Source organism: Agelaius tricolor, unplaced genomic scaffold (assembly GCF_023055355.1).
Source record: "Agelaius tricolor isolate 1412-34295 unplaced genomic scaffold, bAgeTri1.0.p SCAF_4, whole genome shotgun sequence".
NCBI classification, from domain to species: domain Eukaryota; kingdom Metazoa; phylum Chordata; class Aves; order Passeriformes; family Icteridae; genus Agelaius; species Agelaius tricolor.
In genome coordinates, this window is record NW_027269264.1 from 32,244,982 (window position 1) to 32,264,386 (window position 19,405).

The following is a 19,405-nucleotide window of genomic DNA, read 5'->3' on the forward strand; positions in this document are numbered from 1 at the left end:
TTCAAGTGAGACACAGAGTGATCAACATTGAGATAAAGGTAAACTGTGAATGATTTTAAATTTCACTTAATTATTTAATCACGTAACAATTCAGCCATTCATAAACTTTCTAGAGCCAATGTCTTTATAATGTTGCATCCAAATCACAAGCAAAATTATGCAAGTTGCTGTTCAAGTCTCACTAACGGAACAAAATAAATCAGTAGCTAGGCCACCTTGAAATGCAGAACTAAAAATCCCTGGGACCAGTGTTTCCTGCAGCATCTCTCAGGCAGCAGTCAGTTGTGGTTCCGTCTCTCCATCACAAGACAGAAACTATTCTTACTATATGCAGTATGACAGGTAATTCATTTTGGAGAATATTTAAGCAGTCAATCAAAAGAAGTCACCTCTCACTATGCGGTTGGGAGTTTTTTTGGTTTGGTTTGGGTTTTTTTTCTGCAGAATCTGCAGTATGATGAGAGCAAAAGAAGCCTTGTAAATCCTTTCAACAAGCAAGTTAATTAAAAAGATATGGCTACGGTCAGCATGAATTTACCTGCCTGCCTTCATCACTCCCTCCACTTATGACAGTGGTCTGAAAAAAGGTCTTTCTTTACAGCAGGGCTCCAGGCAAAAGCTGAGCTAAGCTCTGTTAAGAAGAGAGTGATGGCTCAGAAATTCTGGGACCTGAGTCAGCAAGCTGAAGAAAAGAACAGTCAGAGTGCTCCTACCCAGGGCTAATGCTTCCCTTCTGACAAAAACAACAACAAAATATCAGACCCAACTCTAAGCTTTCTTGCTTTTGAACCCCAGAGTCTGAGCTAATGCCATGCCAGGCTCCAGTTCTCAAGCTGCATTGGAAAAAACGTAAATGAGTTTCACGGGGATTCCCTCAATTGTCTTCTCCCCCAGCCCCTGCCTTAAGCAGACTTGCATTAAGCTTGTCTGCTCTCCTTGTTGTTGCTGCAAGCACAGAATAAATGTACAGCCTTCAGTAATGTAGGGGTCTGAGTGGTTTTCTATATACTTGAAAATGGTCTTCTAATCTCCTGAGCTGAGCTTCTACAAGCTTCTGCTTCACTATCCTGAGCCACCTACCCACTGCACAGGAATGGGGCTTCACTGGGCAGCTTTCAGCAGAGAAAATGCCTCAGAAAATGGATATATGGGAAAATATTTCAAAGGTACTGGGTCCTTCCGGCTATTCGAAATATCCCACAAATTTTCTGAATTTCTGCAAGTATTGCTTTGTCACATTTGCTAGCAATAGCAGAAATGCTCTACGATCAGCTGCTGGGTTTCAGTTTCCCTTCCACATGGAGTTATCCCAGCTGTGTCTGAAGGATCCAGAAGAGAAATCTGATCCAGAAGAGAAGCTGTTCTACACAAGCCAATCAGTGACTTGCTGGGAAAGGAAAAAGAAACAGCAAAAGAGTAGGAAATGGATTTGTAAAGAATTTTCAAAACTTGATAGAAAGTTTATATAGTTTTGTACATCTGTATGTAAACACTGAGAAAAAGTGTGTTAATTTAAGAAGGTTATAGAATAGAGATACCCCATCTCTATAAAAACTAAAAAAAGCAACACAAAAGGATTTTAGAATAGTACCCAGCAGAAACAAACATAACCAGCATTCTGTAGGGTCAGACAAATGATCCATCCAGACTGTCTTGTTTTGAATAGTAGCAACAGCAGATATTATTTAAGGAGTGTTCAAGTGCCTTCTGACCATTAAACCATGCTTCTGTATTGTCCCAGCATCAACAATTATTGGATTGGGAATATTTAAAGGTACATCCTTACCATGTAATTTTAATATTCACATAAATTGCCTGGATTTAACTAGCCTCTTTCTGACCCTGCTGATGCCACCTGCTTCTGCTGCCTTGTGGGACAGAAGTCCCAGACTGTAAATACCCACCACAACATCTTTTCTTATTTTGTGCTGCTGTTTCACATATTTTATTGTCACCAAATTCTTGCATTGCAGGTCTTAGTCAAAATCAGTGCAGATTTTTTCAGATTCAGCTTTTTCAGATTCAAACCACACCCTTTGTGATTTTATGAACTATAATCTTCTCTCCCAGCTCATAGGCAATACAGTCCCCAGCTCATTTTACTTTGCCCTTTTTTAACCCTTTCATGTTTACTCAACATGTGGAAGATCCTGGTCATGAACAGCATCTTACAAAAAAGTTGTTTGCAAGAACAATCGTACAAAATGGGGTAAGGTACATGCAATATTTTTCAGTGTAACCAAGCTTGGCTCTAACATCTAGGTAATTTGTGGGAAGGCAAACCTCAGCTCTAGTAATTCTTGTCAAGCAGTTAAGACAAAACAGAACTTACCTGCAAGCACAAGCAGCTTTCTCTAGCACAGGCCAGAGGTTAGACACAGCCCTCCACAGCATCCCAAAAGACATCAGGTCAGCCTAGTGGACTTTTGGTACCCATACCTGTGGTCAGAAGTCCAGCAGACTCACTGCCAGCCAGAAGTGGCAGCTCTTAAGGCAGCCCTATGTTCTTACTGACAGGATCACCACTAATTAGTAAAAGGAAATCTTTGTATGGATTCTGTGAACCTGAACCATAGTTGGGATGCTTTTGTCACTTGTAATAAGGAGGACATCCTATCCATACAAAACTAGGCTGCAGTCTGATGACTTGGTGGTCCTTGTCTGATGTGCAAGAGCATGATCTTCACTCATGAGTGAGCCTAAACACAGACAGGTATGTCTGGATGACACCCATCACACAGTGCTGCAAGGCCCCCCACACCCTGCAAGCATTTTCAGACCACCCATCTCTTTTGGAAATCATTCCTGACAACATTGTTGTCATCACATTACATTACAGAAGAAAAAAAAAAACACCTTCAGAAGACTGCATGGTGCAGCAACTCAGAAACTCATTTCTGTTTATGTTAGAGAGAAAAAAAATCAACTAGAAAAAGAAAGGCAATCCATGGTAGAAAAAAACAACTTTTTTTTTTATACCTGAAATTCCTCATGGGTGATGTAGAGGACACTCCCTTCACTTTATGCCAGTGAATAATGAGTCACATAAAAGTGCATTAATTCAAACCATTATGGTATTGCTATGGGTTATGCTGTGACAGGGAGCTGTGACAGGGAGCCCAAAGGATGCAACTGTGCTATCCATATTTTTCTTGTGGAAAAGCAGGAGGGATGAAACTTCCATGGCTTGAAGTAGTTCAGTCTCCAGGAGGGAAATGAAACATGTGCTGAGCAGCATTTTCATCTGCTCTGACAAAGACTGAAATCCAACATGAATAACAAATGAAAAGGCTCCCAAAAAGTTGGCAGAAAAAAGAATGCATCCTGGGGATGACACATGCATCCCAGCACCAGTACACCTGTGGCCTCCCAGAGCTGACAACCCTGGAACTGCTCTGCCTGGGACGAGAAGCGGTTCTACCTTCCTCTCCACAGCATGTGTACGAACTGTCCATTACATCTGTTCACTCAATGGGGCAGGACAAAACACAGCATCCTTTCCACTCTATATTTAAAGATTAAGAGTTGAACAACACATATGCAGATCCAAATAATTTAAAATTAATTCACTTATTCAAAAAGGATTTACAGGTAGATAAACGTGAAGGCTGAAATGAACAAACCAATCAAGGATGTTTACAAACGGTTTATGAAATGGACTGTGATTTTGTTTAGACTTTGCATCTAAGACAAACTGCAAGGATTTTAAGGCATAAAATTTCATAAATAGACAAGTCTAACTCTTCTATAAAGTACCCAAGTACTTAGTCTTCAGTGAGATTGCATATATAACGGCACAAACAAGAAACATATTTAGAGGCAGACAGTCAAATATCAGTCTGTCTCTTCCTCTGATTTTAGGTCTGAGATGCTATACATAACCAGACCAACCATAAATCTGATATGACAAAAGGGCAACGATATGGAACAGTTGGTAAGTTCAAGGATAAATACTTTTGTCTAGCAGCATTTGCTCATGTAGCTCTGACTTCAGCTAAAGGTGTATCTTTACCTGAGAAAGCTCCAGCAGATCAGCTTTGTCTCCAAATAGCCCTAAATGCTGCTTTTCCCCCAAAATAATGCCCAAATTCTGGTATCGCTTCCTTTTTTTAACTACTAGTACAGGTACTGTGGACTGTGGTATCAACCTTACATGAACAGAGAAATTATAGGCTTTTTCCACAATGAAAGTGGAAAATTTTAGGGGCAAGGGGACAATATTGCAAGGACCAGGCTCTTGCTTTTCATCTACCACAGTTTACAAGAGAGGACTTAAAGTGTCACTCTCCATTAGACTCTGTCTACAGCCCACACTGCCAACATCTGTCCCCAAGTGCTAGACTGTATTTACAACCTCAATACTACCATGGGCCCATTTCTCTTCAAGCTGACTGAAGTGGCCCTTCAGCAATAGAAGGGGACCCTAGTTACCACCACTTTTCTATAGAGACCACAACCCCCCAGCTTCAGCATGGCCAGGGAGCACACTCCAGACATGCTCCAGGGTGCTGTCCCTTCCCACTCCATCACACAGCATCCCTCAGAAGCAGCCAGCACATGTGCACAATTATTTTTACCTCCTCGCTAAGGCACAAACCACCTCTTGTGAGGCTTTCAACATTCATTCCAGGGGTGAGGAGGTTTCTCTGGTCCTGCCTCCAAAGCCACCATATGTCCACACCACGGCCTATGGACTGCAAGCCTGCACTCTCGGCAGGAGGGAGGCAAGATATCTCAGCAGCAAAGACCTGCCAGTCAACCCACCACGTGCCATATGGGCTCTCATTGCTGAGCATGCAGAGTCACCAAACCATGCTAACGCTGTGATTTGGAGCTGGCAGGAACCATCTGGAGACCATCTGGCAGCAGCTGCAGCAGAGCATGATGGAGCCAGTGTAGCTGGGTATCTCCATACTCTTGCTGCTCAACAGCACATAGAGAAAGACAGGTCAGCTTGTCAGGCAAGTGTCACTCAGCCTCTGCACTGCATGCAGCCAAAAACATTTTGCTACATGTGGACACCTGCAGGGAATTTACCCACCCAAAGGAGGGGACCACAAGTTGGGGCAATGCACTTGTCCTCACAGGGGATGTTCCTCTCTGCAGCCTAGTCAAATCAACATTAAAACAACCTGTTCCTAATGCTCTGGGACTCTGTAATTTAATCCAAGGAATTGAAATCAGCATAGAGTTCACATAACCTGTCTTCCTCCTTCTCAGTCAGAGAATGAACTAACACTTGCATTAATTATTCACAGCATCCTCTCATGCTCATGCTCCCCATCTTTTTCAAACAGATGTACAGTGGCAAGAGAGTCCAGTGCAGACAAAAGTGTGATGATCAACTTACTGCACAAGAACTTTTCACCTTAGGAAGCCAGGACTCAGTGAATTATGTCTCTCCCCTAAAAATTCTAATAAGACAGCCCTGCATCTGGCAAGTGGCATGAGGCACACCACTGCTGTGCCACGGGGTGCCAGGGAGCAGAGGGGCTGACACGCTGCTGGGACACGTCTGGTATGACTGCCATGTGCAGCATCGAGGCTGGCAGTGCTGACTCTCACTTCTGCCAGGAACATCCAAATAAACTCAGCCTTCATTCATGTTGTCTGTCAGCCAAAACTGTATCTCAGCGCTGACATGAACTGAAACAATAACAAACAAGCGGCCATCATGTGCCAAGTTAGAATCAAATCTGTAATTCCCCAAATGGCGTATGGATCTGAAACACTCACCCACTTAATAACCCTGAGACAGTGGACAGTGGAGTCCACCATAATCTGCAAAAACGATACCTTTCTATGGGGATCTATAAATACGTTACCTTTAGTGGTTTTAGTTTATATTTTGTTAGATAGCAGAACGTTAATAAAGAAATAGCAAAATAAGGTATGTTTTTATCAGTCACCATATGAGCAAACAGACAGATGGCAGTGCATCTTGCACAACAAACCAAATTCTGGTAAAAAAGCAACGCAAGAACTTAAGCTTCTGAAGAGCAACACAGCAGGACTGTCACTGAAACAATGCATCTTCAGTGTGATTCATGTGTTTCTCCACAGAAAGCAAGTCCTAAGCAGGAAACTATGTGGTGTACATAAAACTAAAACTAATTGAGATGTTATTAGTAACAAAAGAATGGCTTTCATATTCACTTGTATTATTATCTTGAGAGCAGAATAAGCTGCTGCACAGTTATCAATGCCCTCCTGAAACCATACCGCACAGGTCCTAGCAGAGAGGTACTTTTCTTGTTCAGGTTATCCCCATCCACATGGTGCTTCCCCAGAAAGGTAGGCCATACTTTGAGCTCTCCTCAGCCCCAGTACCCACAAATTTCTGATAAAAACACAGCCACAGCGAACAAATCAATACAGAGCTTAAAAGCACATCCATCTATCTTCTTGCAAGAACTACAGAACAGAAAAAACACAAGTTATTTATACCTGTCCCCCTTCTCCCTCATTCCATGCATAATCCAGAAGACAGCAGCTGAATTTGAACAAGGGCAGTCCCAGTCAGATAAAAAGGAAATTTTTTTTTAAGATTAGGTTCTGTTTTTTTCAGTCTGAGTAGAACTTAAGGGTCCCTTTGCAGCCACTCTAATTTCCTTACAAAGTCTAAAAATAACCTTTTTCCACAATACAACTAATTTTTACTGATTTAAAATCTTGAGGAAAGTTCTTATAGAAGAGGACTCTTAAAACAGATGTTCTCCCCCCTAGCTTTTTTCTTAAGATATGCTGAAGTTCCTTTTCCCCACCTTACTTATTTGGAGGAGCTGCTTATTTTTACTGTTTTGTCACCAAGGATCTATGTACCTCATTTGGGGCTAATCTTATCTGCTCCCATTCCTTGGAGCACATAATTTTATCTGCTCCTATTCATTGGAGCAACAGTCCACTACCTAAGCAATAGGAATTGTTACACTTCTGTATATTTTTACTGCAAGGGAAGACAATATACAACCAAAACCATTAAAAAGCAGCACCACACTAGACAATTAAAGACCTTTGCAAGTCCTCCTCTTCGTTTTAATTTCTTAAATTTCTAAAGCTATTCAGTCACCATATGAGGAAATACTAGCATTTACTTTTTACTCTGCTGTACTGAATAACCCTTCTTCCCCCCTCTCCTCAAAACAATAGCAAAAGCAAGCAGAGAGATTACAACTGAACGACTGTGGACATATGTTTTGCTAATTATTAATCCATGTTTTGCCCCTTGTTTCTAATAATGTACATCCAGAATCAAAATGTTGCCAAGAAAATGTACAGAATGAAGGCTGTGTGCTGATGTTAGACTGCAATGAAGTTTCAAAAGCTGAAAACATGTAAGCAGGCAAAATTCTCCTTAGATAAACAGTTAATTTTCCATTCCCTACGTCTAAATGCCATCACATGTCTTGTATATACATGCTTACACAAAGGGCATTTTCCTTTGCTATTAAGCAATGGGGTAAAAATAATAGATTTAACATATTACATTGCACAATATTTAGAAATACTCTGTATTTCCCTATTCATAAAAGCATTTCCTCTTTCAGGGAGGAAAGCTGCCATCAAGGTGGGAAGCTCTCTGCAGTCATTTAAGCTGGGGAAACACCTTGTTGAGAAGGTGATCCGATCTTACATAAGTACAGGCACAAAAACTGCTTGAATTTTCTCCCACCATGACAGAACTGGCAGTACAAAATACTTGCTTGTAAACCAGACAATATTTCCAACACAGTATTATCTGCTTCACCAGAAAAATGTGAAGTGAAAAGAGAAGAAACAGGCAAATGATGCTAAGCTTGCAGAAGACAAACATTAAGAAGTGAAATAAACACTATGTGAATTATTATTTCAAAAATATTATTTAAGAAGCAGACTATATTTATGTATGCAATGGAGTATTACAAGTCAAATGCTTTATTTTTGCTATATATTAGTTATTTTATAGCATATTCATAACTGGGGGAAGAAACACAAACCCAAATGAAAATGATTTTGAGTTATCTGAGGACATTGGCATGCTTCTTACCTGCTGCCATCACACTGAAAAATAATTGCTATGAAAATTTCAAAGGAAAATACTAGCTAGGTCACACATCAAAATGAAGTTCTTAAAGGGTGAAAACCAATGTTAGTTTCCTTATAAATGTAGCTATATTAATCATATGATAGCTCAGGCACATGAGCCTTTGAGGGCACATAGACAAGCACTATTTTCATCAGCAGCTGTCAAGTAAGGCATGTTCTTTAGGGGCCAATTTTAAGAAAGCTAAATGGCACTTAAACAACAAAACTCCTATGGAAACTTACTCGATTTACATTGTCTCAACTCCCACCAAAATTAGGAAAGCAAATGTTAAACATGGACATGTCTAAAACTTGATCATAACTTACTGGGCAACATGCACCTCACAAATTGATGTGTCAAGTCACACCAACTTCTACACTGTGAACCATGCTTGCAGCTTAGAGGGAATAAAGAAGTGGATGGCTGCAAATTTTATCCTTAACTGAAGTCTTATAGCTGCAGCATAAGACTTCAAACCTTTGCATGTATCTCTCTGCTTAACTAGAACAAACTCTCAGCTGATTTTAAGAAAATTGTGGTGTTTGTTTTTTGGTGCATAAATCACACATCAACAGTTGCTCTAAAATAATAACTAGGTAGCTAAATATTGCTGCCAAAATTTGTGGTGGGTGGCTTTTTTTGGTTGTTGTTGTTGTAAATAAATACATGGAAACTTCAGATACCAGAATACATTCTTGGAGAAGTGTGATAGAAATAGGAAGGGTTAACTTAGTGGCAGACACTGCAGCACAAAAAGTAGACTGCAGATTTTCAGCAGTAATGATACTTCACTTTCCTTAGGGAGCTCATTGCAGGACTTGCAGAAGCAGAAAAGGACTTTCAAAGTTTCCTTGGAGAACTGCTGATAATCAGATTACAGCACAGACTACCAGAGCTGCCATATATGTGAACATCCCTCTCTGTGATCTAGTCTGCTCCCAGTTGCAGGGAAAGGAGTAGCATAAAAAAAAAGTTGAAACAAATTTCTTAGCATCACTGTTTAACAGCAAGATTTCTTGGTCCAAAACTAATGAGATTTTTGCCTCTCACACAAGAGCTATAGAGATGAATCAAGGTTTTCAAGGTGCCTCCCACCATCATCAGCTCAGTGACATCCACAAATGCAGTGCTCTTCATGGTGTTTACCTCTCTGCTGAGAGCCCGAGGCAGCTAGCCTTGTTGCAGGAGAGGCACATAAAACCCTGATTCCATCCATAAGGTGACCTACTGCTGCTCTGGTGGTACTCTCTTTATGGCTGTGCATTTTGGAGTGGGCAGTTTTTAGCTCATACGGAAATAAACACAGCTGTGTGTGTGAACACCACTCCATCTCCTCCCCTCCTGAAAGATTTTACAGGCAGCTGCTATGCTCAAAAAAAAAAAAACTGCAGAAACAAACATTGCCAAAAGTGCCAATTAGGAAGGCAATGTGGAAGGCAAAACCTGAGCAGGTATAATGTTTGGCATCAGCAGCTCTTTGCTCAGAAACAAAGAAGTATTAAAGGTTTAAAAAAAAGAAGAAAAAAAGGACAGCTTTAAAGAATTCCACTTTTGTTTTATTGACTTGGCAGCAGTGAACAGTGGCAGAAGGAATGCAAGTGTGGAGAGAACATTTTGTTCATTCTCAGCAGCACACAGGTTTTTGAAGCAAGGTGGGACAGAACAGCAGAAATCACTCCCTACACACTCTAGACCTGTGAAGACACCAGCCAGCCCCTCCCATGAGATTAGTGTGTATTTATGTTGCTGCAATAACAAAATAGCATTCAAAGCAACAATGATGATAACACACTTTAAAAAAAACTCCTTAGGAATCACAGCTACTCTATGCATATGAATATTATCTGTAAATATAAATGTCCTCTTATTAAAAAGTGTTGATGAATACTGCAAGATACAGTTGACTCATGAAGGAGACAAATGCTGTCTAAAGAAGTAATTAATTTCTACCTGCGAACATCTTTAAAGGCATTAGTTCTGGAAAAATAACTATTGCAGACTGAGTTTTGTAGTTAGAAATTTGACGTTACTCCATTTGCCCCTTCCTGAAGGGAGGACAGAGTAAAATCAGAGACAACAAGCAGCTCGAAGATCCTTGGACAGTCCTTCAGAAACATTATTAGTTTCATCCATTCATCAGGCAGAGCAAAGTACTGTAGGAAAGCATATTTGACGAGCCACTGTGCTCAGAAGCATTATCACTCATGATGAGCATGACAGATACTTGAGCTCTTTTCTCTGCAGCACTGACAAGCACTGATCTTGCCAATTCCAACTGCTGATACTGAATAGAGCTCATCTTAGCAAAATCCAGTTGGGCTACTGAATGCCATCCTCTCTCCAAAAATGGGACACACTCTCTGCAATGCAACTGCAATCCCGCGTGGTATCACCGAGTGGCAGCTGCACAGCTCTGTTCTGTGTATAAAACAACTCGGAAAAACCTGACCCCAAAGAAAAATAGCATCCCAGAGTCAGGTTTCAGAATACCAAAACAGATTATTTCAGAACAAAAGATGGCTTTCATAAGAACAGAAGTTATTCCAGTGTACCCCAATGGTGATCACATTTTCAAACAACAAATTTGCTTTTTTTGTTTTTAAACAAAGTTTCACGGTTCCAGAAAATGGCTTCATTAAAAAGCTAACCATATCTCCCCCTTCAGCATCCAAACAGTGACTAATGACAGTAAAAATTCACTTCTAACATTCAAACCACAACACTTAAAACCTGTTTGTGGGACACTATAAAGCAATTACCTTTTTTTAATTTTCAGCTTTGGTATCAAGGCATGTGGTTTCTGCTCCCAATCACCTGGAACCTACACAGTTAATTCCCAAATATGCCAATATCATCAGTGGGCATAGCAGCACATACCTCTACAGAGCAACCACTAAAGGGGGAAATAAACATCATGCTTCTTACTATCCCTCAGGGCCAGCTGTGTTTTGCACCAGTTACAGCATGGGCGGAAATTTGCATTAGAGAAAAGTAGGAGGAATAAGTAACAGGAATAAAAGATAAACAAATCTCCCAGTGAATGTGTTTTAATTATTTCCTGCCAACTCTCTCACACCAACCTCTAATCCCAGATGAGATTATTATTAATTTTATTTATTTATTGTCTATTCTTTATGTCCTAATCAGTCCTGTTCTTGGTCTTGCCTGATCTGTTGATTAAATGACTGTTACTTATGTATATTACAAAATCAAAATGCATCACAATGACCTGTGGCATCCTAGTGCTAGTTTTAACAAACTTTTGCCAGAAAATTTCCGAGTCTCTACAGAAGTGTAAACAGGGAAAAACTGCTGCTCTTGGCAGAACTGTAGCTCCAGCCCCCATAGCACAGGCGCTGAAGCAGACTACCTAATATTCCCGACCAACACAAGTCAAAGAAAAACAGGATAGGGAAATATGGTGCAAGCTAAGAGGCATGCTGTTTTTATCAGGAACATCTTCTATGTGAATATGGAGACTAGTCAGCTGACAACAAGATTTAATGGAATAGCAAGGACCCCGTTTGATTTGCAAAAGGCAGGAATCCACTAAAGCAGCTAGTAACGTGGTAGGTGAGCCTGCTACACTTTAACACTCCTAAAAGACTCCGAATTTTGACCCAAATACCAAGATCTGTAAGCCTCCCAAGATGTAGGGAACAAGTTTCACAGGCTGCTCCTACACAGCTTGTGGTCTGTGCTGCTACTGATTTGCAGCGCCTGCCTTTGCTCCTGCAAGATGGTTGATCTCGCCACAGGGCCATTCAGGGAGTGAAAACAGCAGCAAAAACACCCACAGTAGACCACAGTCTTTTCATTGGCACTGCCAATTTAGTAATTGAGCAAGTTATTTCCCAGACCAGCCTGCAGCGCTGGGACCTGTGAAAAGCAGCGTGCATATGCCCCAAACAAAAGCCTGGGCTGCCCCATCCTGCCCTCCAGCCCAGCCATTTCCTTTAGCTTTATTCCAGGGGATATGGGGAGCTGATAAACTGAAAACTAACTGCAAGCACAAGGTATTATTATTCCCCTCTATTCTGCATAATGTCACAGGGAATATTAACAAATAGGCAAGCACAGGATGCACAAACACCCAACTTTCCCAGGCATCAGTGGTAAAAATGTGAAAGCAGTGACCCATGCCAACTGATAAGCAGCTGTTTCAGTAAACACGCAAGAGCACTGTGGCTGACCTCATACATATGGGTCTGCTTCTTGGGGCGTAACCCACTCTGAAAATGGTTTAATTTCCAAAAAATTGACGGAATGATTGAACTTCATTAAGTGAAACCAGAATTTCAGACAAAATTTCTCCCAGATAGAGAAGTCAAAGTTGTAAACTCTGTATTTTGCTACTCTCTTCCTAAGCTTGGTGAACCTCTCTGGCCAAAGCATTCAAAGCAACGACCCACCCTTTCAGCTGCAGATACCTCTAGCATTTTGCAAGGTGTGACCATTTTCCATAAAGTAGTCCAAGACTCAGTACATAAAATAAGAAGGTACATCTATTATTTTGCTCTACCTGGAAAATAAAAGTTTTTCAGCACAACTTAAACCACAGAGTGCAGAACTGCCAAAGGCCAGTGTAAAACCTGGCAGTAATATCAATCGTATTTACTGACAAATGGTGAATGATCCACAGATAAAAGGACTACAAATCTAATTTCCCAGCATTATGTATACTTCTTCAGGAAACTATATGTTCCTCTCAGTTCAAACTAATTAAACCAGTACGTAATCAAGACAATTTTCTAAAAAACTGTGCTGAGAGTACTGGGCAGAGTTTTCTTTGCAATAACCCAATCTTTTCCTACAGAGGCTTCACTTCTGCAAGAGATGTCCTATCAGCATGATGCAGCTGCACAAATCAAGCTTCCTTTTACCCCTAGTGAATGCACAGACATTTAACAATTGTTCCTGTCAACAAATTCCTCGTCTCTTACTCACAGAAATATTCTTGACTTGAAGCACATTCAGCCCAGTGGTTACAGTATAATAAAAACCAGTTATTACTCCATTTTCTGTAACTTCTATATTATAGCATGTCTGCATTTCCACTTATCTTTGGTAGACCACAGTCTTTTCATTGGCACTGCTAGCTCACTTTTAAGGTCATTTGTAACTCCCAGATGGAAGGAGGGGTGGAGTTTTCTATTTATTTGTTTGTTTAGTAACACAGTGTGAAATAAAAAGCAGTAATTCTTAATAAGTATGTTTGGGGAAATGGTCATCCAGAAATATTCCTTTGTACTGCCTACAGTGCCAATAACGTCCTGGTAGAGGAGATCATGAAAGAGAAACAAAACAGAAAGTATGTGTATTTTTATCTATTTATTTTTGCTTAAAAAAAAGGAGAGTAATACACACTAGTTTTGTTATCCTTTTTAAATACAAGACAGACTGAGAAAGCAGATGGTTCCCATGAGATGAAAATTGAAGCATCTTTTCTCCATTTTTTTTTTTTTAACTCAGGTACCAAACCAGCTGCATTCTCTTACCCAGACTATCTTTCCTAACTTTTACTCTGAAACTTGTCACTGCTTGTTCATTTCAGAAGGACAGCTGGACACTTAGATATATGTATACTAATCTGACCTCATAATACATTGTGGCACTCACCTCTTTGTCTATTCCAAAACAAGGTAAGGCTGGAGATTGGTTTATTCTGTATTTAAGCAAATCCTAGACATTTAAAATAAATAACACAGTATCTTCTCATGATGACAGCTGAATGAACTGAGCCCTTGTTTAAACCACAATATTAATTAGTTTAACAGTTAAGCAAAAAGTGACATTATTTAAATGGCTGGAAGTCCAATTTTATTAGTAGAATGAAGGCAACTTTCAACAAGTCTGTGAATTGTGGCAGAGCCATGTTTAAGAGGGGAGCTAAGGCAGGGGTGAGAAATCACGCTGGTACCAGCAGAACCACAGATTAGTACCAAGTCTCTGCCCAGCAGCCTGCAGAACCATCAGAAAGGTTAGCTGAGGCTGCAGTCACCAGCTCTGCTTAGATGAGACGTGCTTCTTCAGCAAGAGCCTAATCTTTGTCTATGTTTTTAGTTATCTTGTACTTAGAAGAGGGCCCTTTTTCAACCACAAAGATTCCCTGGAGCAGCAAGATAAAGAGTTCCATGTCCAGGTAGTAATTGTGCCTTTGCTACTCAGGCAAAGCAGAACAATTGCAGAAGAAATTCCTTTACAACATGTGGGCTCCTTCTTTGCCTGCCACGTCTCCCCACTGATACATTTTAAATCACTGTCTAGGAGGACACAGCTGTGACAGAGTACCACCATTCTGCCAATTTTCATTCAAGGCACTGAAATGCAGACCAATCCTCAGCAGTGCTCCTTACAATCATTTAGAGAGGGCAAGTAAATCTCACTCAATTTGTTCTCTCTGCTCGAGTATCCAATTGCCTCTACCACAGAGCAATTTCTGCCTAAGAAACTTTGTATTAAGAAGCTTAATATATAATAGACAAAGAGCAATGGACAATAGAGAATAATTACTTATTCCAATAGCATACAACTCATACAAACGCTGAGTTGTATTCATATTAAGGAATAACGCAATGTGTTAACTAGCAGACATCTGAACAAGACAAGGAAAGAATACAGATCCTGCAAATACAAAAATTAAGCTTGTTAAGTTCAGCATTCTGACCATTTTATTTCTAGTTAACATTAGCCACTAAACATCTTTTTTATTAAATAGAAATGTAAAATATAAAATTTCAATATAAAATATTTAAACATATTTAAGTATATTTAAAATATTTATACATATTTAAACCAATAAAATGTATTTTATATTTAATACATTAAGAACATCAATTAAATAATTTTACTCTTCTCAAACATGCTTGCTGTCTTCTCAATATTTTTAAAAAAGCAACGTGCATTTTTATTGGAAAGGTTTTGTTATATAGACACATATAACACTGAATGTGTGCAAGCCAAGATTTATTCCTACTGATTTATTCCTACTGTGCATTTTTATTGGAAAGGTTTTGTTATATAGACACATATAACACTGAATGTGTGCAAGCCAAGATTTATTCCTACTGTTGATTGTCTGGGGTTTTTCAGTTATTATTATTATTTTATCTTTTATACTTTTATCTCCTATAGATTGCACAAGCCATGGGAAGATGCTGTCACTTCAGTGTAAGAGCATCTGGGTATTGGATACCTATTTGCAAATAAAAGTTTCATAGTTCACTCACCATACAATATAATTAGCTTTACCTTTAAAACTTTCTGATAACTGGTCTCAAATCACTAATTTTAATTTCTTATTTGCATTATGTATGAAAGCAAAAGGATATGCCACAAGACACTTGGTGAAAATACACTTTTATAGATCTAAGACAAGTTTTTGCAGAGGTGCCTGCATGGTACTTTTTCTAATTATACCTAAGGGCTAAGTTGAACCAGATAGCAACTTTTTTACCTAACTCAAAATAAATGCAAGTGGATTTGCCAATGATTATCCAGACTTTCTTTCCAGGTGAAACCCCTTCTGTCTTCTGGCAAACAGGTCTTGCTAAAGGGAAAATGTGAGACCACAACCCCCACCAACTCAAAGACCTATGCCTTGGCATAAATGGCTCAGAATAGGGACCAATATTTTTTCCAGCATCCAACAGGTTCATGACCATCTAGCCAAAGAAGAACTTCAGATACCATGTCTCAGTTCAGGTCTGCCCTTCAATTTCTTTCAGTGAAAAGCAGCATTGCTGAATTTCAACAGAAGATTGCTGGTATTCACCAGGATTTTACTCTCAATTGGCACTCAGGTATGGGACACACATCCTTATTTAACTAAGTTTATCTACTGTGTTTAGTATTTCACATGTGTAGAAGGATGCTGTATTTTTCTTAATTATTGCTTGATTTTGATAATTTGACAAAGTTTCTTCAAGATATGTGCAACTTGGTACACCTATTCATCCACTGCTAACCCTTGACCAACAATGCCTAATTACACCCAATCATTTTAGCATACTTCTCAATATTTAGTAATTGTCATTCTTCATTCAGCAGAATACCCCCCCAGGTTTGTGTCTGAGGGACAGCAGCAATGCATCTTTAGAAGTGTGTAGATGAACACTCAGCTCAGTAGGACCTCAGCTCTTCTGAGATGTAAGAGGAGAAATGAAAAGGAAAATAATGCAATAATTTGCAACTCTGAAAATTGGCACCTCCTACACAAGCTTTTCAGACCTGGAATACACATTTTTCCCCAGCACAAATGTGTGATGGACAACAAAAAGCAATTTTGCCATCACTAGAAAATGATTTTTTTTTTTTTTTGTTGAATACTTTCTATCATCAATCTTATGATTTTTCTAAATAAAACAAGTTTCCCATTGAACCATCCACACTGCCATCTAGTGCAAGAAGCTGGGTTGTTGGAGGGTTTTTTTAAAAATAGGTGAAACTGCGAGTTTTAGGGGAGCATATTTTCAGCATTTTTCTGCCATACAAAGCAGCAAAAAGAGAAAAAAAATTGCAAAATACTTCTGTATTTTCAATGGCCAACAAAAATTATCTTCTACTTTTGTAACTGCAGACCAGAATAGCTAAAGGTGTGCGATCAGCATTGTAAAAAAAGACTTGTTCACAGACTGGAATGAGAGTTTATTATTCAATCTGGTATTGGGAACAGAAGAGGTTTTTCTGTTCCCATTTTAATAAGTACATCAATTATACAGACACACCAGGGTGTGTCTGGGAACCTAACAAAATCCATCTAGCAACTGTCAGCCCACGGGTAAAACACACAGCCTCACCCTGAGAGAATGGCAGATGTTACAACAAAATTATTATTTGTGTGTTACACTAATCATTACGCTACATCTGAAGCCAAAGCTCTGCTGGCTGTCACAGCTGTCAAAAGCAAACTGCACAGGACAAGGGTTACAGCCCTCTGCTTCCTGCAAAGGCTTGTGAGCCACTGCTGCTGAGGGCACAGAGGGACAGGAACGAGCAGGGTAAGGCAGGGAGCAGCACCTTGTGTCAGCCTCTGCCCACCTTCCTGCTGGGGGCAAGGCAGGGACGTGGGACACGGCCCTGGTCACTTGGTGCTGTACACCCTACCACAGCCGGTCATCATGGCATGCTGAGGGGGCCACACCGGCTACTTAGCCACCTTTCTGGTCAGCAAGATGAGCAAGCAAATCATATTGCCAACTAGACACAGAGTCTGGCTGCTTCAGCATCACTGTCTAGCATCCAAAACAGATATATACTGTTAACAGTATAGGTTGATTCCTAACCAAGGAGTTTTTGTGTCTCTAACGTTTAGGTCCCCCTTTAATATTAAGTGTGAGGGCCGTCTTCTGTTCAGGAGGGGAAGAGATGGAGCTCCTCCCAAGAACTGGGGTCAAAACTTAGTGAATGCTCCAAGTTATCCACTGCAGGAGCCTGCTGGCTTCCTCCACCAACTCATAAAGCTGATGAGGAAAATGATGAAACCTGCCTCCTGGATGATGTGCCCAACTTATGTGACATTTATAATCTATGATGCTTGCATTTCACTTGGGGTGAAGTGATGCCTTGGCAGGATTCTGAATGCATCTAGCTGTTAGTATTCTGAGTTTTTATATATGAAAAGCAGGAATGTTTGTGCACAAATTAATGCCCTTCTCTGTATGGCATCAGAAAAAAACCTAGGTGTAATAGTGAAAAAAGTCCTTAGATCAGCAGCCTGCTCACTTGTGATTTTACTATGCACTGAATTAGTCATAAAAGAATGACACCAGAAGATCTGGTGTCTAAATAAGCCTCCCTATGCATGGCTCTCAAGCAGAACAATAACACAGTTACATTGCTTAGTAACCCTGTGAGATCAGAGTGTTTTTCTTGCTTTGAAAGAATGGCTCTCCTTAGAGCAAGCCTCCTGCATGAGATTACTTTCCACCTTGGGACTGGAGACGTTGAGACCAGTGACCCAGTGATGCTCACTCTCTCAACAGCATCCCAGAAAACAATGGAAAGTTATTTCAATTTTGTTACAAAGAATTAAGTTCCACCAGTTTACAAAAATGACACAGTTGTGGAGTCTAAAACTTCTTAAAAGAACAAATTCTTTGCTAACTTACTGCTGAAGTCTGAAGGAGACTGTACTTTTATCAGATATTAGAGGGTTTCTCTGTTGTCCCTTAAAAATCATTGGAGAGGATCCCATGGAGCACGTAAACATTTGTATACCATGGAAAGCAGTTGCCTTCACTTGCACGGCTGAACAGCTCAGAGAGGTAAGATCAGTAGCCAGTAGACATGCCTCAGTCTGGAACTTTACTTTCAAGAGGAATTACAAGGATGTTTTTCTTGGTAATAGGACAGAGTCTGCTCCCAGAGACATGGACTGCACTGCAGAGAAAAGTAAGCTAGCCCATGGCACAGACAGCTGCCCGGTAAATCCTGTCACCTTTGTGACCAAAAGACCACAACTTGCTGTGTGTGGACAAGGCACCAGTCACTTCTATCTACCCTTCTGCTGTCCTTCAGCAACAGAAAAGCTTTGTCTAAAACTGCATAGACCCATTACCTACAATTGAGCCTTCATCCAAAAATAATTTTAAATAATCAACCCTCACCTTTGTGAACTTAGCAGAAAATATCTTAACGACCCAATGGTAACTAAGATGACAGCAGTAGCTGTCCTGAAGGCAGTCACCACTAGTTGTGCCAGCTGCAGAGGCCGTGGTGGTTACCTGTTACAGTCTCTCTCAAAGTCACAGTGGTGCGCTGGGACAATGAATTTAGGAGACTTTACCTGCATCTCTGTACCTGGGTCCAGCCTAAGCACAGCCTATCAGTGGCCACCAGGTCACAACCTGGAGGGACAGTACTCAGGTCACCTAGCACCCAGCAGACTACTCAGTGACACTTTATCCTGCAAAGAAATCCTACTGAAAAAATTGATCAGTCATAAAGCTGGTGGGAAGGGAAACAGTCTTTTGGTTTGGGAGGGAGGAGGATTTGGCAACTCCTTGGCCAGCTCACCAGATTGACAACTCAGGTATCACCATCTGCAGGGAGAGCTGATGAGTGGTGATGCTGCTGATGATATGGCAATTAAGAAATCACACCTGAGCTGCAAGGAAGGAGAAGAATTTCACTGTCAGAGAATTTCTTTCTCTCTCACACTAAAACAATGATTAGCAAATGCTATGGAAAAAAGATGATTCTTTGTTAAATATGTAAAATCCCTAATCTCTGCTATTGTATGCACAAGCAGAACAGGATCTCCTTGATTCCTGCCCCCCTCCTCCTTACTCAGTGCTAGAAATACTCAAAATACTTCAAAATGGAAGACAAAAGAAATAT

The 19,405-nt window shown here is 40.3% G+C and overlaps 1 protein-coding gene across 5 annotated transcripts in view; it reads right to left on the reverse strand.

Moving 5' to 3' along the window:
- The window catches only part of KANK1 (KN motif and ankyrin repeat domains 1), a 130,546-nt gene that overhangs the window by 55,432 nt on the left and 55,709 nt on the right, over window positions 1-19,405 (reverse strand). The window lies entirely within an intron of this gene.